This window comes from Dipodomys merriami, unplaced genomic scaffold (genome assembly GCF_024711535.1).
Source record: "Dipodomys merriami isolate MVZ:Mamm:240054 unplaced genomic scaffold, mDipMer1.0.p SCAF_61, whole genome shotgun sequence".
NCBI lineage: Eukaryota > Metazoa > Chordata > Mammalia > Rodentia > Heteromyidae > Dipodomys > Dipodomys merriami.
In genome coordinates this window covers 5,513,185-5,539,492 of record NW_027206191.1, presented here as the reverse complement: position 1 = coordinate 5,539,492, position 26,308 = coordinate 5,513,185, and positions in this window count along the sequence as shown.

Here is a 26,308-nt window from a genome sequence, read left to right as displayed (position 1 = left end):
TCACCCTATCCCTCACCCTAAATCAAACCCTAACTATTACCCTAACCTTAACCCTCACGCTAACCCTAACCCTCACCCTCATCCGCACCCTCACGGTCACCCTCACCCTAACCCTAACCCTCACACTCACCCTAAGCCTTACCACATTAACCCTCATCCTCACCTGAACCCGCAACTCAGGGTAACACTCACCCTCACCCAAAACATCACCCTAACCCTAACCATCACCCTAAACCTTACCCTAAACCTCATCCTAACCCTCACACTCACTAGAAACCTCACCTCATTGTAACCCTTACCCTCACCCAAAACATCACCCTAAACCTATCCCTCACCCTAACCCTAACCCTAACCCTATCCCTAAGGCTAAAACTCCCTCTAACCCTCAAACTCACCCTAATCCTCAATCTAAACATAAGCCTAACACTTACCTAACCCAAACTCTCACCCTCACCCTCACTCTCACCCTAACCCTCACCCTCACTGTAGACCTCAGCCTAACCCTAACCCTAACCCTAACCCTCACACTCACACTCACACTCACAGTGAAACTATTCCTAACCCTAAAACTAATCCTAACCCTAAACTTCAACCTGACCCTGACCCTCACCCTAACCCTAACCCTCACCCTAACCCAAACCCTCACCCTAACCCAAACTCTCACCCTAACCCTAACCCTAACCCTAATCCTCACCCAAACCCTAAACCTCACCCTAAACTTTACCCGAACCCTAACCGTAAACCTAACCCTCACCTTACCCCTCACCCTAACGCTAATTCAAACCATCACCCTAACCCTTACCCTCACCCTAACCCTCGTCCTAAACCTATCCCTAACACTAACCTTAAACCACACCATAACCCTCACCCTAACCATAATCCAACCATAAACATCACGCTAACCCTAACACTCACCTCATGCTAACCCTCAACCTAACACTTACCCTCATCCTAACTCTAACCCTAAACCTAACCCTCACCCTCAACTTAATCCTAACTCTAACTCTCACCCTAACCCTAACCCTTACCCTAAACCTGACCCTATCCCAAACACTCACCCTAAGTCTAAACCTCACCCTAACCCTAATCCAAACCCTAAACCTCACCCTCACCCTAACCTTCACCCTAACTTTACCCTCACCCTAACCCTCACACTAACCCTAACTCTAACCCTAACCCAAACTCTCACACTAACCCTAACCCTAACCCTAACCCTAAACATCACCATAATCCGCACCCTCACCCTAACCCTAAAACTCACCCTCATCCAAACCCTCACCCTAACACTTACCCTCACCCTAACCCTTACCCTCACCCTAAACCTAACACTAACACACTCCCTAACCCTCACCCTCCTTCTAACCCTCAAACACAACCTAACACTCACCCTAACCCTTATCCTCACCCTAACCCTCAAGCTAAGCCTAACCCTAACACTAACACTAACCCTAAACTTAAACATTACCCTATCCCTAACCCTCACCCTCATCATAACCATCAGCCTTACAATTACCCTACCCCTAACCCTAACCGTAACCCTAACCCTCACGCTCACCTAACCCTTACCCTCACCGTAAACCTAACCCTAACCCAACCCCTCACCCTAACCCTCATGCTAACCCTAAATTTAACAGTAATTCTCACTCTGACACTAAACCTAACCTTAACTCTAACCCTCATCCTCACCCTAACACTGTAACCCTCACCCTACCCTAATCCTCACCGACACCCTAACCCTCACACTCACCCTAACCCTTACCCTCACAGTAGCCATCAGCCTAACCCTAACCCTAACCCTAACACTCACCATAATCCTAACCCTCACCCAAACTCTCAACTTTATCCTAACCCTCACAATAACCCTTACCCTCAACCTAAATGTAACCCTAAACCTAACCCTCACACTAAACCTTACCCCAAACCTAATCCTCACCCTCACCCTCACCCTAACCCTAACCCTCACCCTAACCATAACCCTAACCCTAACTCTCAGCCTCATTCTAACAATCCCCCTTACCCTTACCCTCACGTTAACCCTAACCCTAAACCTAACCCTCACACTAACTCTAACCCTTACACTAACACTCACCCTCAGTCTAACCCTAAACGTTACCCTCACCCTACCCTAACACTAACACTAACCCTAACACTCACCAAAACCCTAACCCTAACACTAACCTTAAAACTAACCCTAACCCTCACCCTCACACTAACCCTAAACCTAACCCTCAACCGCACCCTAACTCTATGCCTAACCCTAATCTTAACACTAATACTAAACATAACACTCTCACACTAAACCTAAACCTATAAATAAACCTCACCCTTACACTCACTATAAATCTAACACTAACCCTCACCCTCACCGTAACCCTAAACAAAACCCTAACCCTCACCCTTCCCCTCACCCTAACACTTAATCTAAACCTAAACTCAACCTCACCCTAAGTGTAAACCTAACCATAAACCTCACCCTAACCCTAACACTCACCCCAAACCTAAACCTAAATTTCATCCTCACCCTAACACTCACCCTCACCCTAAGCCTATCCCTAAACCTCACCCTCATCCTAACCCTCACCCTTACCCTTACCCTCACGTTACCCCTAATCCTAACCCTAAAGCTAACCCTCACACTACCACTAAGGCTCACACTAACCCTAACAGTACCCCTCACCCTAACCCTCAACTTAAACCTAACTCTAACCCTTACCCTCACCTTAACCTTAACCCTCACCCTAACCCTCAACCTCCCACTCACTCTCACCCTTAACCTTACCCTTAACCTACCCCTCACCCTAACTCTCAACCTAAACCTAACCCTGAAACTAACCCTCACGCTAACCCTAACCCTCACCCTCATCATCAGCCTAACCCTAACCCAAACCCTAATCCTAAACCTAAGCCTCACCCTCACCCTCACCCTAACCCTAACCGCAACCATAACCCTCCCCCACCCCCTCCCCCTAACCATAAACCTAAACCTAACCTCACCTTAACATAACCATTACCCTCACCCTAATCCTAACTCTAACCCTAACACTAACCCTTACCCTAAACCTAACCCTAACATTAACCCTAACCCTCAAACTAAACCTAACCTTAAGCTTAACCCTAACCCTAACCCTCCTCCTCACCCTAAACCTCAACCTAACCCTTACCCTCATCCTCACCCTAATCCTCACAATAAACTTAACCCTAAGCCTCACCCTCACACTCACCTTCATGCTCACTTTAAACCTCATTATCAGCTTCAACCTCATCCTAACCCTAACCCTAAACCTCACCCTAACCATAACCCTGACCCTAACATTAACCATAACACACACCCTAACCCTCATCCTAACCCTAACCCTAACCGTCACCCTCACCCTAAACCTAACCCTAACTCTAACCGTCAATCTAACCCAAATCTTCACCCTCACCCTCTCCCTCACCCTCAGCCTAACCCTAACCCTAACTATAATCCTAACCCTATAACTCACCCTCACCCTCACGCTAATTCTAACCCTAAACCTAACTTTAATCCGAAACCTCACCCTAACCCTAACTCTAACTTTCACCCTAACGCAAACACTCAACCGAACCCTAACCCTAATCGTCACCCTCACCTTAAATCCAAACCTCACCCTAACCTCAACCTAACCCTAACTCTAACCCTAACCCTAAACCTCACCCTAAACCTCACACTAACCCTTACCCTCACTCTAACACTAACCTTAACCCTAACCCTTACACTAATCCTAACCCTCACATTAACCCTATCTATACCCCTCACTCTAACCCTCACCCTAAACCTCAACCTCACCTCAACCCTCACCCTAATCCTAACGCTAACCCTAACCTTCAACCTAACCCTAACCTTAACCCTCTCCCTCACTCTAACCGCCCCTGTCAAATTAACCCTCGCCTTTAACTTAACCATCATCCACAACCTAACCCTCACCCTCACCCTAACCCTCACGCTATCCCTAACCCTAAACCTAAGCCTAACCCTGACCCTCAACCTCACCCTCAACCTTATCCTTACCCTAACCCTCACACTAGCCCTCATCCTAACACTCATACTAACCCTAAACCGTACTCTCACCTTACCCTCATCCTAACCTTACCCTCACACTAACCCTATCCCTAACCATAACACTCACACTAAACCTAACCCTCACACTGACCCTAACCCTACCCCTCACACTAACCCTAAAGCTAAACCTAACCCTAAACCTCACCCTAACCCTAAGCCTAATCCTAACCCTCACCCTCACCCTAGACCTCAACCTAACCCTAATCCTTACCCCAACCCTCACCCTAACCCTAAAACTCACCCTAACACTAATCCTCACCCTCACCCTAAACCTTACCCTAAACCTAAGCCTAACATTAACCCTAACTCTCACCCTAAACCTAACCCTTAACTTAACCCAAACCCTCAACCTAACCTTCATCCTAACCCTAAACCTAAACCTAATCCTCCCCCTCCCCCTAAACCAAACCTTAACCCTTACCCTCATCCTCACCCTAAACCTCACAATAAACCTATCCCTCACTCTAACCCTAACACTAAACATCACCCTCACCCTCACCCTAACCCCTCAGCCTAACCCTAATCCAAACACTAACCCTCACCCTCACTCTCAACCTAACCCTAACCCAAAACCTAAACCTACCCTCACACTCAATCTCACCCTCACCTTAAACCTCAGCCTCAGCCTCACCATCAACGTAAAACTAACCTTAACCCTAACACTCCCACTAACCCTAACTCTGACCCTAACCCTAACCCTAACCACACCCTAACCCTCACCCTCACCCTCACACTCACCCTAAACCTCAACCTCACCCTAGCCCTCACCCCAATCCTAAAACTAACCCTAACCCTCACCCTAACCCTAACCCTCACCCTAAACCTCATCCTCATCATAACCATCACCCTAAACCTTATCCTCACCCTCACCCTAAACTTCAACCTAACCCTAACCCTCACCCTAACCCTAACCCTACCCCTCACCTTAAACCTCATGCTAACCCTAACACTCATCCTAACCCTAACCCTAACACTCATTCTGACCCTCAGCATAACCCTAAAGCTAACCCTAATGCTAACCGTATTCCTCACCCTCACACTCACCCTAATTCTAACCCTAACCCTAACCCTAACCGTAACCCTCACCCTCACCCTCACCCTCAGACTAAACCTAACCCTCACCCTAAAGCTTACCCTCACCCTACCCTAACCCCAACCCTAATCCTAAACCTAACTCTCACCCAAACCCTAATCCTAACACTAAACCTAAACCTAACCCTAACCCTCACACTCACCCTAACACTCACCCTAATCCATACCCTAAACCTAACACTCAAATCACCGTCACTCTAACACTCACCCTAACCCTAACCCTCACCCCTACCCAAACCCGAACCCTCGACCTAACCATCACCCTCACACTAAACATCACCCTAACTCTAACCTGCACCCTAACCCTAACTCTCAAACTCAGCCTAAACCTAACCCTCACCCTAAACCTTACCCTAAACCTAAGACTCACCCTCACCCTAACCCTCATCCTTACCCTTACCTTCACCCTCACCCTATAAGTAATCCTAACAATAACCCTCAACATAACCCTCATCCTAACCCTAAACCAAACCCTAAACCTCACCCTAACCCTCACCCTAACGTTAACCCTAACCCTCACCCTCAACCTAACCCTCACACTAACACTTACCTTCACCCTAACACTAACATTAACCTTCACATTAACCCTAACCTCACCCTAACCCAAACCCGAACCCTCGACCTAACCATCACCCTCACACTAAACATCACCCTAACTCTAACCTGCACCCTAACCCTAACTCTCAAACTCAGCCTAAACCTAACCCTCACCCTAAACCTTACCCTAAACCTAAGACTCACCCTCACCCTAACCCTCATCCTTACCCTTACCTTCACCCTCACCCTATAAGTAATCCTAACAATAACCCTCAACATAACCCTCATCCTAACCCTAAACCAAACCCTAAACCTCACCCTAACCCTCACCCTAACGCTAACCCTAACCCTCACCCTCAACCTAACCCTCACACTAACACTTACCTTCACCCTAACACTAACATTAACCTTCACATTAACCCTAACCTCACCCTAACCCTCATCCTAACCCTAACCCAACCCTAACCGTCACCCTCACCCTAAACCTAACCCTAACCCTAACCCACAACCTAACCCAAATCCTCACCCTCACCTTCTCCCTCACCCTCAGTCTAACCCTAACACTAACCGTAATCCTAACCCTAACCCTCATCCTCATCATCACCCGAACCCTCAACCTAAACCAAACCCTAAACCTAACCCTCACCCTAACCCTAACCCTCACACTGACCCTTAACGCTAACCCTAAACCTAACTCTCACTTTCACCCTAACCCTAAACAAAACCCTAACCGTAAATGTCACCCTACTCCTCACCCTAACCCTTAACCTACCCCTAATCCTCACCCTCACCCTAACCCTAAAACTAACCCTCACCCTCACCGTAACCCTAACCCTCACCCTAACCCTAACCCTAAACCTAATCCTCACCCTAACACACACCCTCACCATAAACCTATCCCTAACCCTCACCCTCATCCTAAGCCTAACCCTTACCCTTACCCTCACGGTAACCCTAACCCTAACCCCAATCCTAACCCTCACACTAACACTAAGGCTCACACTAACGCTAACCCTACCCCTCATCTAAACCTCAACCTAAACCTAACCCTAAACCTAACGCTCACGCTAACCCTCACCCTCACCCTCAGCCTAAACCTAACCCAAACCCTAATCCTAAACCTCAGCCTCACCCTCAACCTCACCCTCACCCTAAACTTAATCCCAACCCTAAACCTCACGCTCACCCTCACCCTAAACTTAAACCTAACCCTAACCCTCACCCTAACCCTAAACCTCACCCTAAACCTAACTGTAACTCTCACCCTAACCCTAACCCTAACCCTAACATTAACCCTAACCCTCACCCTAAACCTAAAAGTAAACTTAACCCTAACTCTCACCCTAAACCTCACCCTAACCCTAACCCTCCCCCTCACCCTAAACCTCAACCTAACCCTTACCCTCATCCTCAACCTAATCCTCACAAGAAACTTAGCCCTCAACCTAACCCTAACACTAAACCTCACCCTCACCCTGACGCTCACCCTCACCCTAACCCTAAACCAAACACTAATCCTAACACTAACCCTCACCCTCACCCTCAAGCTAACCCTAAACCGAACCCTACTCCTGACCCTCACACTCACCCTCATCCTCAAGTTAAACCTCAGCTTCAGCCTAACACTAACCATAACCCTTCCCCTCACCCTAACACTTAAACTAACCCTAAACCTCACCCTCACACTAACTCTAAACCTAATCCTAACCCTCACCCTAACTGTAACCCTGACCCTAACACTAACCATAACTCACACCCTATCCCTCACCCAAACCGTAACCTTCACCCAAACCCTAAACCTACCCCTCATCTTAACCCTTATCCTAAACCGAAGCCTAACCCTAACATTCACCCTAACCCTAACCTAACCCTAACACTCTCCCTCAACCTCAGCATAACCCTAACCCTAACTCTAATAATAAACCTATAACTGACCATCACCCTCACCCTAATTCTAACCCTAAACCTAACACTAACCCTCACCCTCAATCTAACCCTAACTCTAACTCTCACCCTAACCCTAACCCTCACACTAACCCTAACCCTAACCGTTGCCCTCACCCTAAATCTAAACCTTACTCTAACCCTCAACCTAACCCTAACTCTAAACCTAAACCTAAACCTCACCCTAACCCTTACCCTCATTCTAACCCTAACCCAACCCTAACCCTCACACTAATCCTAACCCTCACACTAATCCTAACCCTCACCTCAACCCTAACTATACCCCTCACCCTAACCCTCACCCTAACCCTCACCCTAACATTAATACGAACCCGAACCTTTACAGTAACCCTAACCTTAACCATCGCTCTCACTCTAACCCTCCCTGTCAACCTAAACCTCACCTTTACCCTAACCCTCAACTACAATCCAACCCTCCCCGTCACCCAAACCCTCACCCTATCCCTAACCCTAAGCCTAACCCTAACCCTCACCCTCAACCTCACCCTCAACCTAACCCTAACCCTAAACCTCACAGTAACCCTCACCCTAACACTCATGCTAACCCTAAACCTCACTCTCACCCTACCCTCATCCTAACCCTTACCCTCACCGTAACCCTATCCCTAACCATAACACTCACACTAAACCTAAACCTCACCCTACCCCTCACCCTAACCCTAAGCCTAACCCTAACCCTCACCCTAACCCTAAACCTCACCCTAACCCTAACACTCACCCTCACCCTAACCCTTACCCTAAACCTAACCCTAATATTAACCCTAACTCTCACCCTAAACCTAACCCTTAACTTAACCCTCACCCTCAACATAACCCTCACCCTAACCCTAACCCTAACCCTAACCCTGCCCCTCATCCTAACCCTAAACCTAACCCTTACACTCATCCTCACCCAAACCCTCACCATAAACCTATCCCTCACCCTAACCCTAACACTACCCATCACCCTCACATTCACCATCACCCTCAGCGTAACCCAAACCCTAACCCTAATCCAAACACTAACACTCACAGTCACCCTAAACCTAACGCTAACCCAAAACCTAACCCTCCCCTCACACTCACCCTCACCCTCACCTTAAACCTCAGCCTCAGCCTCACCCTCAACTTAACCCTAAACTTAACCCTAACAAGCACACTAACCATAACCCTGACCCTAACACTAAACCACACCCTAACCCTCAAGCTCACCCTAACCTTCAACCTCACCATAGCCCTCACCCTAATCCTAACTCTAACCCTAACCCTCACCCTAACCCTAACCTTCACCCTAACCCTCACCCTCATCCTAACCCTCACCCTAAACCTTACCCTCACCCTAACCCTAAACTTCACACTAACCCTAACCATCTCCCTAACCCTAAACCTACCCCTCACCCTAACCCTCATCCTAACCCTAAGCCTAACCCTAACACGCACACTAAACCTAACCCTAACCCTAACACTCATTTTGACCCTCAGCCTAAACCTAACCCTCACCCTAATCCTAACCCTATTCCTCACCCTCACACTCACCCTAATTCTAACCCTAACCCTAACCCTAGCTATACCCCTCACCCTAACCCTCACCCTAACCCTAAACCTAACCCTAACACTCACCCTCACCCTCACCCTCATCCTAAGCCTATCCCTCACCCTAAATCTTACCCTCACCCTACCCTAACCCTAATCCCAAACCTAACCCTAACACTCACCCAAACCCTAATCCTAATACTAACACTAACCCTAACCCTAACCATCACCCTCAACCTAACACTCACCCTAACACTTACCCTAAACCTAACACTCAAATTCACTGTCACTCTAACACTCACCCTAACCCTAACCCTCACCCGCACCCTAACCCTCACCATCAACCAAACGCTCACCCTCAACCTAACCATCACCCTCACACTAAACATCACCCTAAACTTAACCCTCAACCTCACCCTAACCCTAACTCTAACTCTCACCCTAACCCTAACCCTCACCCTAACCCTAACCCTAACCATTACCCTTACCCTAAATCTAAACCTCACCCTAACCATCAACCTAAAACAAACTCTACCCCTAACATTAAACCTCACATTAAACCTCATCCTAACCCTTACCCTCACTCTAACCCTAACCCTAACCCTCACACTAATCCAAACCCTAACCTTAACACTTGCCCTCACTCTAACCCTCCCTGCCAACCTAACCCTCACCTTTACCTTAACTGTCACCCACAATCCAACCCTCACCCTCACCCAAACCCTCACCCTATCCCTAACCCTAACCCTAACCCTAACCCTCAACCTCACCCTCAACTTTACCCTAAAACTAACCCTCACACTAACCCTCACCCTAACACTCATGCTAACCCTAAACTTCACTCTCACCCTACCCTCATCCTAACCCTTACCCTCACCCTAAACCTATCCCTAAGCATAACACTCACAATAAACCTAACCCTCACCTTAAACCTAACCCTACCCCTCACACTGACACTAAACCTAACACTAACCCTAAAGCTCACCCTAAACCTAAGCCTAAACCTAACCTTCACCCTCACCCTAACCCTAACCCTAAACCAAACTGTAACCCTAACCCTCATGCTAACTCCCATCCTAACCCTAAAGCTAACCCTAACCCTCACCCTAACCCTAACCCTAAACCTAAACCTAACCGTAACCCTCACCCTAACCCTAACCCTAACCCAACCCTTACCCTAAACCTAACCTGAACATTAACCCTAAACCTCACCCTAAACCTAAAACTAAACTTAACCCTAACTCTCACCCTAAAGCTCACCCTAACCCTAACCCTAACCCTAACTCTCCCCCTCACCCTAAACCTCAACCTAAACATTACCCTCATCCTTACCCTAACCCTTACAAGAAACCTAACCCTCACACTAATCCTAACACTAAACCTCACCTTCACCTTCACGCTCACCCTCAGCCTAACCCTAACCCTAACACTAGTCCAAACACTAACCCTCAACCTCACCCTCAAGCTAAACCTAACCTGAAACCTAATCCTGACCCTCAACCTCACCCTCAACCTCACGTTAAACCTCACCTTCAGCCTCAACCTCACCCTAAACCGAACCATAACCCGAAACCTCACGCTAACTCTAAACCTCAACCTAACCCTCAACCTAACCCTAACTCTAACCCTAACCATCCGCCTGACCCTGGTCCTCACCCTAACCCTAACCCTCACCCTAACTCTAACCCTCACCCTAACCCTCACCCTCATCCTAACCCTCACCCTAACCCATACTCTTACACTAACCCTAGGCCTCACCCTAACCGTAACCCTACTCCTCTCTTTAACCCTCATCCTAACCCTAACCCTAACCCTAACAATCACCCTGAGCCTCAGCCTAACCCAAACCCTAACCCTTACCCTAATCCTAAAACTAACCCTCACCCTCACACTCACCCTTATTCTAACTCTAACCCTAACCCTAACTATACCCCTCACCTGAAACCTCAGCCTAACCCTAAACCTAACCCTAAGCCTCACCCTCACCCTCAGCCTCAGCCTAACCCTAACCCTCACCCTAAACCTTACCTGCACCCTACCCTAACCCTAACCCTAACCCTAAATTTCACCCAAAACCTAAACCTCACACTAACCTTAAATCTAACCCTAAACCTCACCCTCACCCTAATCCTTACCCTAAACCTAACCCTCAAACTCATCGTCACTCTAACACTCACACTAACCTTAACCCTCACCCACAACCTAACCCTTACCCTACCCTCACCCTCACCCTAACCCTCACAGTAACCCTTACCCTCACCTTAACCCTAACACTGTACCTCACACTAACCCTAACCCTCATCCTAACCATAACCCTATGCCTTACCCTACCCCTCATGCTAACCCTACACCTTAACCTAACACTCACCGTCAACCTCACCCTAAACCTAAACCTCCCCCTTTCCCAAAACCTCACCCTCACCCTCACCCTCAGTCTAACCCTAACCCTAAAACTACCCTTAACCCTAATCCTAACCCGCATCCTCACCCTAACACTCACCCTCACCCTAAACCTATCCCTAACCCTCACCCTCATCCTAACCCTCATCCTTACACTTACACTCACGGTAACCCTAACCCTAACACTAATCCTAACCTCAAACTAACATTAAGGTTCACACTAAGCCTAACCCTATCTCTCACCATAACCCTCAACCTAAAAGTAACCCTAACCCTAAACCTCAACCTAACCATAAACCTAAGCCTAACCCTCACCCTCAACCTCACCCTAAACCTGAACCTAACCCTCAGGCTAGCCCTTAACCTAAACTTAACCCTAACCCTAACACTCACGCTAACCCTCACCCTCACCCTCAGCCTAAACCTAACCGAAACACTAATCCTAACCCTAAGCCTCCCCCTCCCCCTCCCCCTCACTCTAACCCTAATCCCAAACCTAAACCTCACTCTCACCCCCACCCTAACCCTAAACCTAACCCTAACCCTCACCCTAACCCTAACCCTCACCGTAAACCTAACCGTAACCCTCACCCTAAACATAACCCTAACCCTAACCCTTACCCTAAACCTAACTCTAACATTATCCCTAACCCTCACCCTAAACCTAAACCTAAACTTAACCCTAACCCTCACCCTCACACTAACCCTAACCCTCACCCTCACCCTAACCCTCAACCTAACCCTTACCTTCATCCTCACCTTAACCCTCACCATAAACGTAACGCTCGACCTCACCTTCATGATCACCCTCTGCCTAACCCTATCCCTAACACCAATCCAAAAACTAATCCTCACCCTCACCGTCAAGTTAATCCTATCCCGAACCCTCACCCTCACCCTCACACGCACCATCAAACTCACCTTAAACCTCAGCCTCAGCATACATAACCCTTACAAAAGCGAAACCCTGATCCTAAATCTAACCCAAAACCCACACACTAACCCTCACCCTCACCCTAGCCCTCAACCTAACCCTAACCCTAACTCTAACTCTCACCCTAACCCCAACTTTCACCCTAACCCTAAACCTTACACTCAACCTAGCCCTAACTCTAAACCTCATCCTAACCCTCAACCTAATGCTAACTCTAGCCATAACCCTAAACCTCACCCTAAACCTCACCCTAGCGTTCATGTTAACCCTAAACCTAACTCTCACCCTACCCTAATCCTAACCCGTACCCTCACCCTAACCCTATCCCTAACCATAACCCTCACACTAAACCTAACCCTCCCCATAACCCTAAAACTAACCCTCACACTAATCCTAACCCTAAACCTAATCTGCACTCTCAAGTTAACCCTTACCCTCACCCTAACCCTCACCCTAAACCTAACCCTAATCCAAACCCTAACCTTAACCTTAAACATCACCCTAACCCTTACCCTAATCCTAAACCTCATCCTCATCCTAACCCTCACCCTAACATTTACCCTCACCATAATCCTAAACCCGACCCTCACCCTCACCGTAACCGTTAACCTCACTGTAACCCTAACCCCAATCATAAAACTACCCCTCACCCTAAGCTTCATCCTTACACTAACAGTAATCCTAATCCTCACCCTGTCCCTAACCCTAACCCGAACCCTTACCCTCACCCTCAATCTAAAAATCACTGTCACCCTAATCCTCACCCTACCCTAAACCTCAACGACACCCTAACCCTCACCCTCACCCTCACCCTCACCCTTACCCTAACACTCACCCTCACTCTAGCCCTGGCCTAACGGTAAACCAAAACCTAATCATTACCCTAACCCTAAACCTAACCCTAACTGTCACACTAACCCTAACGTTAACACTAACCCTAACCCTAACCCTCACACTAACCCTCATCCTAAACCTAACCCTAACCCTCACGCTCATCCTAACCCTAACCCTAACCCTCACCCTAACCCTAAACCTCACCATCACACTCACCCTCAACCTAACCCTAAACCTACCCCTCAACCTAAACCTCATCATAACACTAACCCTAACCCTAACACACACACTAATCCTAAACCTAACACTAAACCTCACACTCAACCTCATCCTCACCCTAAGCTAACCCTACACTTCACACTAACCCTCATCCTAACCCTAACCATAACCCTAGCCCTAACCGTCACCCTCACCCTAAACCTAACCCTAACACTTACCCTCAACCTAAACCAAACCCTCACCCTCACCCTCACCCTCAGTCTAACCCTAACCCTAACCGTAATCTTAACCCTAACCCTCACCTTCACCCTCCCCCTAACCTCACCCTAAGCCTAACCCTCACCCTAACCCTAACCCTCACCCTAAACCTCACGCTAACCCTAACCCTAACCCTCACGTTCACCCTAACCCTAAACTAAACCCTAACCCTAAACCTCACCCTACCCCTCACACAAACCCTTAACCTAACCCTAATCCTAACCCTCACCCTAACCCTAAAACTAACCCTCACCCTCACCCTAACCCTAACCCTCACCCTAACCCTAACCCTAACCTTCATTCTCACCCGAACACTCACCTTCACCCTAAACATATCCCTAACCCTCACCCTCATCCTAACCCTCACCTTTACACTTACCCTCACTGTAACCCTAACCCTAAACCTAATCCTAACCCTCACACTTACACTAAGGCTCACAATAACCCTATCCCTACCCCTCACCCTAACCCTTAACCTAAACCTAAACCTGACCCTAACCCTCACCGTCACCCAAACCCTCACCCTACCCTAACCCTCAGTGACACCCTCACCCTCACCTTCTCTCTCACCCTCACCATAAATCTCACCCTCACCCTAGCCCTCAGCCTAACCCTAAACCTAAACCTATCCCTAACCCTCACAATAACCCTAACCCTCACACTAACCCTAACCCTACCCCTCACACTAACCCTCATCCTGAACCTAACCCTAACCCTCACCCTAACCCTTACCCTAAAAATAACACTCACCCTAACACTAAACCTCACCCTCACCCGCAAACTCAACCTAACTGTAAACCTACCCCTTACCCTTAACCTCATCCTAACCCTAACTCTAACCCTAACACTCACACTTATCCTAAACCTAGCCCTAAACCTCACCCTCACCCTCACTATCAGCCTATCACGAAACATCACCCTAACCCACACCCTAGCCTAACCCTCACCTACACCCTAAACCTCACCCTCACCCTCACACTCAGCCTAAGCCTCACCCTAAACCTAGCCCTCAGCCTAACCCATACACTAACCCTAACACTAACCCTAACCCACCCCCTAACCCTCACCCTCACACTAAACCTAAGCCTAAGCCAAACACTCACCCTAACACTCAACCAAAACCTAACCCTAACATTAACCCTAACCCTTACTCTAACACTAACCTTTAGCCTAACCCTAACCCTCACCCTACCCTACCCATAACCCGAACCCAAACCCGAACCCTAAGCCTCACCCTCACCCTCACCCTAACTCTAAACCTCACCCTAACCCTCAACCTAATCATAACTCTAACACAAACCCTAAAACTCACGCTAAACCTCACCCTAATCCTTACCCTCACTCTAACCCTAAACCTAACCCTAACCCTCACACCAATCCTAACCTTCACCCTAACCCTAACTATACCCCTCACCCTAACACTAATACGAACCCTAACCATCACCCTAACTCTAACCTTAACCATCACCCTCACTCTAACCCTCCCCGTCAATCTAACCCTGACCCTTACCCTAGCCCTCACCCACAACCCAACCCTCACCCTCACCTAAACCCTCCCCCAATCCCTAACCATAACCGTAAACCTAACCCACAACGTCAACCTCACCCTCACAATAACCCTAACCCTAACCCTCATCCTAAGCCTAACCCAGACCCTAACACTAACCCTAAGCCTAACCCTCACCCTCACCCTAACACTTACCCTAACCCTAAGCCTAATCCTAACCCTCACCCTTACCCTAACCCTCACCCTCACCCTCAAACTCACCCTAACCCTCACCCTTACACTACTCCTCACCCTAATCCTAACTTTGACCCTAACACTCACCCAAACCCTAACAATAACACTAAAACTAAACCTAACCATCAAACACACCGTCACATTAACACTCACCCTAATCCTAATTCTCACCCACGACATAACCCTCACCCTCACCCGAACACGAACACTCACCCTACACCTAACGCTCACACTAAACATCACCTAACCCTAACCCGCACACTAACCCTAACCCTAACACTCACGCTATCCCTAACTCTCAACCTCACCCTAACCATAAGCCTCAGCCTAACCCTAAACCTCACCCTCATCCTAACCCTCACCATTCCACTTACCCTCATGGTAAGCCTAACCCGAACTCTAACCCTCACACTAACCATAACTCTCAAACTAACCCTAACCCTACCCCTCACCCTAACCCTCATACTAAACCTAACACTAACCCTAACACTCACCCTAACACTAATCCTAACCCTAACTCTCACCCTCACCCTCACCCTCACCTTCACCTTAAACCTCAGCCTCAGCCTCAACCTCAACCTAACCCTAACCCTAACCATAACCCTCACCCTAATGGTAACCCTGACCCTAACCCTAACCCTAACCCACACCCTTAACCTCAACCTCACCCTCAACCTCAAACTAACCCTCACCCTAAACCTAGCCCTCACCCTAACCCTAACTCTAACCCTAACACACACCCAAACCCTAAATCTAACACTCACCCTAACCCTAATCCTCACCAAAACCCTAACCTACACACTCACCCGAACCCTCATGCTAAACCTAACCCTAAACGTAACCCTCACGCTAACATTAACCTTCACCCTCATGCTCAGTCTGACCCTAAGCCAAACTCTAATCGAAGCCTAAGCCTCACCCTCACCCTCACCCTAACCCAAACACTAATCCTAACCCTAAGCCTCACCCTCAGCCTCACCCTAACCCTAAGCCTAAATCTAACCCTCACCCTAAGCATTACCCTCTCCCTAAACCTATCAGTGACCCTCACACTAACCCTAAGCCTAACTTTAACATTCACCCTAACCCTAAACCTAAGACACACGCTGACCCTCAGCCTAACCCTAACCCTAACCCAAATCTGAACCCTATTCCTCATGCTCACACTCACCCTAATTCTAAACCTATCTCTAACCCTAACTATACACCTCACCCTAACCCTCACCCTAACCCTAAACCTAACACTATCCCTCACCCTCACCCTTACCCTCAACCTAAAACTAACCCACACCCTAAAACTTACCCTCACCTTACCCTAACCCTAACCCTAACCCTACCCCTAACACTCACGCAAACCCTAACCCTAACACTAACCCTAACCCTCAACCTCACCGTACCACTCACCCTAACCCTTACCCTAAACCTAACCCTCAAACTCACGGTCACCCTAACACTCACCCTAACCCTAACTCTCACCCACACCCTAACCCTTAGCCTCACCCGAACTCTCACCCTCACCCTAAACCTCACCCTCACACTAAACATCACCCTAAACCTAACCGCCACCCTAACCCTAACCCCCACCCTAACCCTAACCCTAAACCTCAACCTAATCCTAATCCTCACCCTCACACTTAACCTAAGCAAAACCCTAAGCCTAACACTAATCTTAAACCTAACACTCACCCTCACCCTAAACCTAAACCTATCAGTAAACCTCACATCACACTCACCCTAACCCTAATCCTAACCCTCACCCTCACACTAACCCTAAGCAAAATCCTAACCTTAAACTTCACCCTACCCCTCACCCTAACCCTTAACCTAACCCTAACCCTCACCCTCAAACTCACCTTCACGCTAACCCACACACTAAGCCTAGACCTTACCCTAAAACTAACTCTAACCCTAAACCTTACCCGAACCCTAACCCTCACCCTAAACCGACCCCTACCCCTCACCTTAACCCTCATCCTAACCCTAAGCCTTTACCTAACACTCACGAAATCAATAACCTTAACCCTAACACTCAACCTGTCACTCAGCCTAACACTAATACGAAACCTAACCACCACCCTAAACCTAACCTTATCCTTCGCCATCACTCTAACCCTCCCCTTCAACCTAACCCTCACCTTTACCCTAACCCTCACCCACAACCCAACCCTCAGCCTATGCCTAACTCTAACACTAAACCTAACCCTCACCCTCAAACTCACTCTCACCCTAACCCTAACCCTAACCCTACCATAACCCTAACCCAGACCCTAACCCTAACCATAACCCTCACCCTCACACTCACCCTAACCCTAACCCTAACCCTAAGCCTAAGCCTAATCCTAACCCTCACCTTCACACTAGCCCTCACCCTAACACTAATACTAACCCTAACCCTCACCCTAAACCTAAACCTCACCCTAACCCTAACCCTCACACTAACCCTAAACCTTACCCTAAACATAACGCTAACATTAACCCTAACTCTCACCGTAAACCTAAACTTTAACTTAACCCTAATCCTCACCCTAACCCTCAACCTAACACTAACCCTAAAACTAAACCTCTCCCTCACCATAACCATGAACATAACCCTTACACTCATCCTCACCCTAACACTCAAAATAAACCTAACCCTCACCCTAACCCTAACACTAACATTCACACTCACCCTCATGCTCACCCTAACCCTAACACTAATCCAAACACTAATCCTCACGCTTAAGCTCAACCTAACCCTAACCCGAACTCTAACCCTCACCCTCACACCAACTTTCAACCTCACCTTAAACCTCATCCTCAGCCTAAACCTCACGCTAACTCTAACCCTAACCTAACCCTCACCCTCACCATAACCCTGACCCTAAACCCAACCCTAACCCACCCCCTATCCCTCACCCTCCCCCTCATCCTCCCGCTAAACCTCACCCTCATCCTAGCCCTCACCCTAATCCTAACTCTAACCCTAAACCTCACCCTAACCCTAATCCTCACCCTAATCCTCACCCTCACCCTAACCCTTATCCTCATCCTAACAGTAACTCTCAACCTAACCCTAAATCTACCCCTCACCATAAATTTCATCCTAGTCCTAAGCCTAAACCTAACACTCACCCTGACCCTCAGCCTAACCCTAACACTAACCCTAATCCGAACCCTATTACTCACCCTCACACTCACCCTAATTCTCACCCCTAACCCTATCTATACCCCTTACCATAAACCTTATCCTAACTCTAAACCAAACCCTAACCCTAACCCTCACCCTAAACCTAACCCTAACCATCATCCACAACCTAACTCTAAACCTCACCCTAACCCTCATCCTAACCGTAACTCAAAGCCTAACCCTAAACCTCACCCTAAACCTCAACCTAACCCTTACGCTCACTCTAACCTTAACCCTAACCATCACACTAATCCTAACCCTCACCTTAACCCAAACTATACCCCTCACCCTAACCCTCACCCTAACACTAATACAAAAATTATCCATCACCCTAACCCTACCCTTAACCTCTCCCTCACTCTAACCCTCACCTTCAATCTAACCCTCACCTTTACCCTAACCCTCACCCACAACCCAAACCTCCCCCTCACCCAAACCCTCACCGTAACCCTAACCCTAACGCTAACTCTCACACTAACCCTAACCCAGATCCTAAGCCTAACCCTAACCTTCACCCTCACCCTCACCCTAACCCTAACCCTAACACTCACACTAGCCCTCACATTAACACTCATGCTAACCCTGAAACTCAATCTCACTCTACCGTCATCCTAACCCTTACCGTCACCTTAATCCTATCCGTAACCATAACCCTCCCACTAAACCTAACCGTCACTCTAACCCTAACCCTACCCCTCACACTAACCCTAACCCTAACCCTAATGTGCATCCTCAACCTAACCCTTAGCATTACCCTAAAACTCACCCTAAAATTAACCCTAACCCTAACCCAAAACTTAACCTTAAACATCAACCTAACCCTTACCCTAACCCTAACACTCACCCTCTTCCTAACCCTCACCCTAACAATTACCGTCATACTAACCCTAAACCTAAACCTAACCCTCACCGTCACTTTAAACGTTAACATCACAAAAACCCTAACCCTAATCCTAAAACAACCCCTCACCCTAACCCTCATCCTAACCCTAACCATAACACTAATCCGCACCATGACCCTCACCCTAAACCTAACCCTCACCCTTACCCTAGCCCGCACCGTCACCCTAACCCTCACCCTACCCTAACCCTCAGCAACACCCTCACCATCACCTTGACCCTCACCCTCACCCTAAACCTCACACTCACTCCAGCCCTCAGCCTAACACTAACCCTAACCCTATCCTTCACCCTAACCCTAACCCTAAACCTATCCCTAAACCTCACACTATCGCTAACCCTCACACTAATACTAACCCTACCCCTCACACCAACCCTCATCTTAAACCTAATCCTAACCCTCACCCTCAACCTAACCCTAACCCTAACACTCACCCTAACCCTAAACCTCACCCTCACCCTCACCCTCAACCTAACCCTAACCCTACCCCTCACCCTAAACCTCAACCAAACCCTAACCCTCACCCAAACACTCACACTAATCCTAAACCTAACCCAAAAATTCACCCTCACCCTCACTATCAGCCTAACACTAACCCTCACCCTAACCCTACCCCTCAGCCTAAACCAAACCTAACCCTAACACTAACCCTAACCCTCACCCTAACCCTCACCCTCAACCTAACCTTAAGCCTAACCCAAACACTCACCCTAACACTCAACCAAACCCTAACCCTAACACTAACCCTAACCCTCAACCTAGCACTAACCTTTAGCCTAACCCTAGGCCTCAACCTACCCTAACCATAACCTGAAACCTAAACCGAACCCTACCCCTCACCCTAACCCTAACCCTAACCCTAACCCTAACCCTAAACCTCATTCTAACCCTCACCGTTACACTTACTCTCACGGTAACACTAAACCTAACTCTAACCCTCATATTAACCCTACCCCTCACACTAACCCTCACCCTACCCCTCAACCTAACCACATTCTAAACCTAACGCTAACCCTAACACTCACCTAACCCTAATCCTAACCCTCACATTCACCCTCACCCTCACCTTAAATCTCAGCCTCAGCCTCAACCTCACCCTAACCCTAAACCTAACCCTAACCCTCACCCTAACGGTATCCCTGAGCCTAACCTTAACCCTAACCCAAACCCTAACCCTCACCCTCACCTTCACTCTCACCCTAACCATCACCCTCACCCTAGCTCTCAACCTAATCTTAACTCTAATCCTAACACTCACCCAAACCCTAACTCTAACACTAACCCTAAATCTAATCCTCAAACTCAACATCACCCAAACAAACACCCTAAACCTAACCCTAAAACACACCCTAACCCTCACCCTCACCGGAACCCTCATCCTAAACCTAACCCTAACCCTAACCCTCACGCTAACCCTAACCCTCACCCTCATGCTCAGCCTAACCCTAAGCCAAACGCTAATCGAACCCTAAGACTCACCGTCACCTCACCCTAACCCAAACACTAATCCTAAACCTAAGCCTCACCCTCAGCCTCACCCTAACCCTAAACCTAACTCTAACCCTCACCCTAAACATAACACTCACCCTAAACCTAACTGTGACCCTCAACCTAACCCTAAACATAACCCTTACCCTAAACCTAACCCTAACATTAACCCTAATCCTAAACCTAAACCAAACCCTAACCTTAACCCTAAACCTCACCCAAAACTTAACCCTAACTCTAAACCTCCCCCTCCCCAAACCCTCTACATAAACCTTACCCTCATCCTCACCCTAACCCTCACCCTAAACCTAACACTAAACCTCACCCTCACCCTAAACCTTACTCTAACTTTCACCCTAACTCTAAGACTCACCCTCACCCTAACCCTAACCGTCTTCCTCACCCTAACTCTAAACCTCACCCTAACCCTCAACCTAACCCTAACGCTAACAATAACCCTAAACCTCACCTTAAATCTCACCCTAAACCTTTCCCTCACTCTAACCCTAACCCTCACACCAATTCTAACCTTCACCCTAACCCTAAATATACCCCTCACCCTACCCCTCACTCTAACACTAATATGAAACCTAAACATCACCCTAAACCTAACCTTAACCCTCTCCCTCACTCTAAACCTCCCAGTCAATCTAACCCTCACCTTTACCCTAACCCTCACCCACAACCCAACCTTCACCCTCACCCAAACCCTCACCTTATCCCTAACCCTAACCCTAAACCTAACCCACACACTGAACCTCACTCTCACCCTAACCCTAAACCTAGCCCTCACCCTAACCCTAAACCAAACCGTCACTCTAACCCTAACACTAACCCTAATCCTCACCCTCACACTCACCCTAACCCTAACCCGAACCCTAACTATCAACATAACCCTCAATCTCATCCTAACCCTAACCATAACCATAACCCTCACCCTATACCTAACCCTAAACCTAATTCTATCCCTAACCCTCAGCCTAATCCTAACCCTCACCCTCACCCTATCCCTAATCCTAAACCTAAACCTCACCCTAACCCTAACCATAACCCTAACCCTAACCCTCAACATATCCCTCAGCCTTACCCTCACCCCAACCCTAACCGCAACCCTAACCCTCACCCTAATGCTAACCCTAACCCTACTGCTATTCCTAACCTTCACCCTCACCCTAACCCTCATTCTAATCCTTACTCTCACCCTAAACCTAACTCGCACCCTAAACCTTACCCACAACCTAACCCTGACCCTAAGCCCAACCCTAAACATCACCCTCATCCTAAGCCTATCCCTCACCCTAACCCTCACCCTCACCCTCACCCTTACCGTAACACTAACACTATCTCTAAAACAAACCTCATCCTAACCCTCACCCTAACCCTAAACGTAACCCTAACCCTCACCCTAATGCTCACCCTACCCCTCACCCTAACCCTAACCCTCACAGTCATCCTAAAACGCACCCTAAACCTTTCCCTCAGCCTAATACTAACCCTAAACCTAATCCTAACCCTCACACTAACCCTAACCCTCACCCTAACCCTAACCATAAACCGCAGCGAAACCCTCTTCTTAAACCTAAACCTAACCCTCAACCTAACCCTAACCCTAACCCTCAACCTAACCCTAACCCTAACCACCTAACCCTAACCCTAACCCTAAACCTAACCCTAAACCTCACCCTCACCCTCAGCCTAACCCTAACCGTAACCCTAATCCTAACCCTAATGATCACACTCATCCTCACTCTACCACTAACCCTAATCCTGACCCTCACTCTAACTCCAAACCTATCCCTAACCCTCAACCTAACACTAACTCTCACCCTTACGCTAACAATAGCCCTCACCCTAACCCTAACTCTAATGCTATCCCTCACCCTAACCCACACCCTAACCCTAACCCTAACACTAAACCTCACCCTAACCGTCACGCTCAACATAAATCTAATATTAACATTAACCCTCAACCTCACCCTAAATCTCGCCTTAACCCTAACCGTCACCTTAACCCTATCCCTCACCCTCATCCTAACCCTCGCCTTAACCCTTACCCTCACACTTTGGCACAACCTCACCCTAACCCTCACCCTAACCCTTACCCTCCCCTGAACCCTAAACCTAACCGTTGGCCTATCCCTCATCCTAAACCTAACCCTAACTCTCACCCTAACCTTAACCCTAACCCTAACCCTAACCCTAACCCTAACCCAAACCCTCACCCTCAGCCTCAACCTCAACCTCAGCCTAACCCTAACTCTAACCCTAATTCAAACCCTAACCCTCACCCTCACCATAACTCTAAACCTAGCCCTAACCAAAACCCTCACGCTAAACCTAACCCTATCCCTAACCCTCACTATAACCCTAAACCTAATCCTAAAACTAACCCTCACCCTCACCCTACTCCTTAACCTCACCCTAACCCTAAGACTAACCCTGATACTAACCCTAACCCTAACCTCACCCTCATACTAACCCTCACCCTAAACCTTACCCTCACCGTAACCCTAATCCTATCCCTAACCCTAACCCTCAATCTAAACCTAACTCTCACCTACACGCTAACCCTCACCCTAACACTCACCCTCACCCTCATCCTCACCCTCAACCTAAACATCGCCCTAACCCTAACCCTCATTCTAAATCTAACCCTAAACCTCACCCTAACCCTAACCCTCACCTTAAACCTCACCCTCAACCTAATCCTCACTCAACCCTTAACCCTAAGCCTTTCTTAACTGAAACCATCAACCTCACCCTAAACCTCACCCTAACCCTTACCCTCACACTAGCCCTCACCCTAAAACTAAACCTAACCCTAACCCTCAACCTCAACCTCACCGCCACCCTCAGCCTAACCCAAACCCTAACCCAAATCCAAGCCCTAACCCTAACCCTCACCCTCACCCTCACCCTAATCCTAACCCTAAACCTAACCCTAATGCTAACACTAGCCCTCAGCCTCACCCTAACCCTAAAACTAACCCAAACCCTCACCCTAACCCTCACCCGCATTGTAACCCTAATGCTAACATTAACCCTCAACCTCACCCTAAACCTCGCCCTAACCCTTACCCACACCTAAATGCTAATCTCTCATTCTCCCCAACCCTCACCCTAAGCCTTACCCTCACCCCAAAGCTCACCATAACCCTAAGCCTAACCCTCGCCTCACCCTCATACAAAACCTGACCCTAAACCTTACCCTCACCCTCACCCTAACCCTAACCCTCAGCTTAAACCTCATCCTAACCCTAACCATTACCCTAACCCTCAACCTAACCATAACCCTAACACTAACCCAACCCTCACCCTCACCCTAACTCTCACCCTCACCCTCATGCTCAACCTCATCCTCAACCTAACCCTAACTCTAACCCTAACCCTCACCCAAACCCTCATCCTGACCCTTACCCTCAACCTCAACACCACCCTCACCCTAACCCTCCCCCTCCCCTTCAACCTAACCCTAACCATATCCCTAACCTTCACCCTAAACCTAATTCTGACCCTCACACTCACCCTCACCCTAAGCCTAACCCTACACCTAAGCCTAATCCTAAACCTAACCCTCACACTCAACCTCACCCTAAACCTAATTCTCACCCTAATGCTCACCTTAACCCTCAACCTAACCCTAAACCTCACCCTCACCCTAACTCTCACCCTAAAGCTTACCCTCACTCTAACCCTAATCCTAACCCTAACTGTAACTCTCAACGTCACCCTAAGCCTAACCCGAATCCTAACCCTCACAATAACATTCACCCTAACTCTAAAGCTATCCCTAAACCTCACCCTCACACTAAACCTCATCATAACCCTTACCCTCACCATAACCCTAACACTAACCCTAAGCCTAATCCTCACTGTAATCCTTAACATCACCCATAACCTAACCCACACCATCACCTTAACCCTTACCCTATCCCTAACCATCACCCTCACCCTAAAATTCACCCTCACCCGAACCCTCACCCTCATCCGAACCCTACTCTAAACCTCACCCTAAACCTAACCTTCACCCTAAACCTAACTCTAACCCTCACCATCATACTAACACAAACTCTCACCTTAAACCTCACCCAACCCTCACCTTAAACCTAACGCTAACCCTAACCCTCACCCTCACCCTAAATATCACCCTAACTCTAAACCTAACCATAACCCTCACATTAAAACCCTAACACTCCCCTTATCCCTAAACCTACCTCTCACCCTACCCCTCACCCTAAACCTAATCCTAACCCTCACCGTAACCCTAGCCCTAACCCTCAATTTGACGTAACCCTAGCCCTAACCCTCACAGTCACCCTAAACCTAACCATCACCTACACCCTCACCCTAACCCTCACCCTCACCCTAACACTCACTTTCACCCTAAACATCACCCTGACCCTCACCATAACCCTAAACCTAACCCTCACCCTAACCCTAACCCTAACCCTCACCCTAACCCTAACACTAACCCTCACATTAACCCTAACCCTAACACTAAAGAAACCCTAACCTTAAACCTCACCCTCACCCTCACCGTCACCATAAACCTAACCCTAACTCTAACCCTCACCCTATCTCTAACCCTAACCCTAATGCTATCCTTAAACCTCACCCTCACCCTAACCCTCACTCTAACCCTTACCCTCACCCTAACCCTCACCCTAACCCTAACACTAACCCTAACATTAAACCTCACCCTAAACCTCACCCTAACACTAAACCTAAACATAACCCTCACCCTAATGCTCACCCTAACCCTCAATCTAACACTAATCCTCACCCTCACCCTAACCCTCACCCTAAACCTTACCCACACCCTCACCCTAACCCTAACCCTAACCCTAACTCTAAGCCTCACCCTCACCCTAAGCCTAACCTGAAGCCTAACCCTCACTCAAACCCTCACCCTAATTCTAATGATATCCCTAAAACTCACCCTCACGCTAAACCTCATCGTAACCTTTACCGTCAACATATCCCTAACCCTAACCCTAACCCTAATCCTCACCGTAATCCTAACCCTCACCCTCAACCTAACCCTCACTGTCACCTTAACCCTCTCCCTAAACCTAACCATCACAGTCTCCCTAAAATTCACCCTCACCCTCACCCTAACCCTGACCCTAATCCTACCCTAAACCTCACCGTAACCCTAACACTCACACTAACCCTAACAC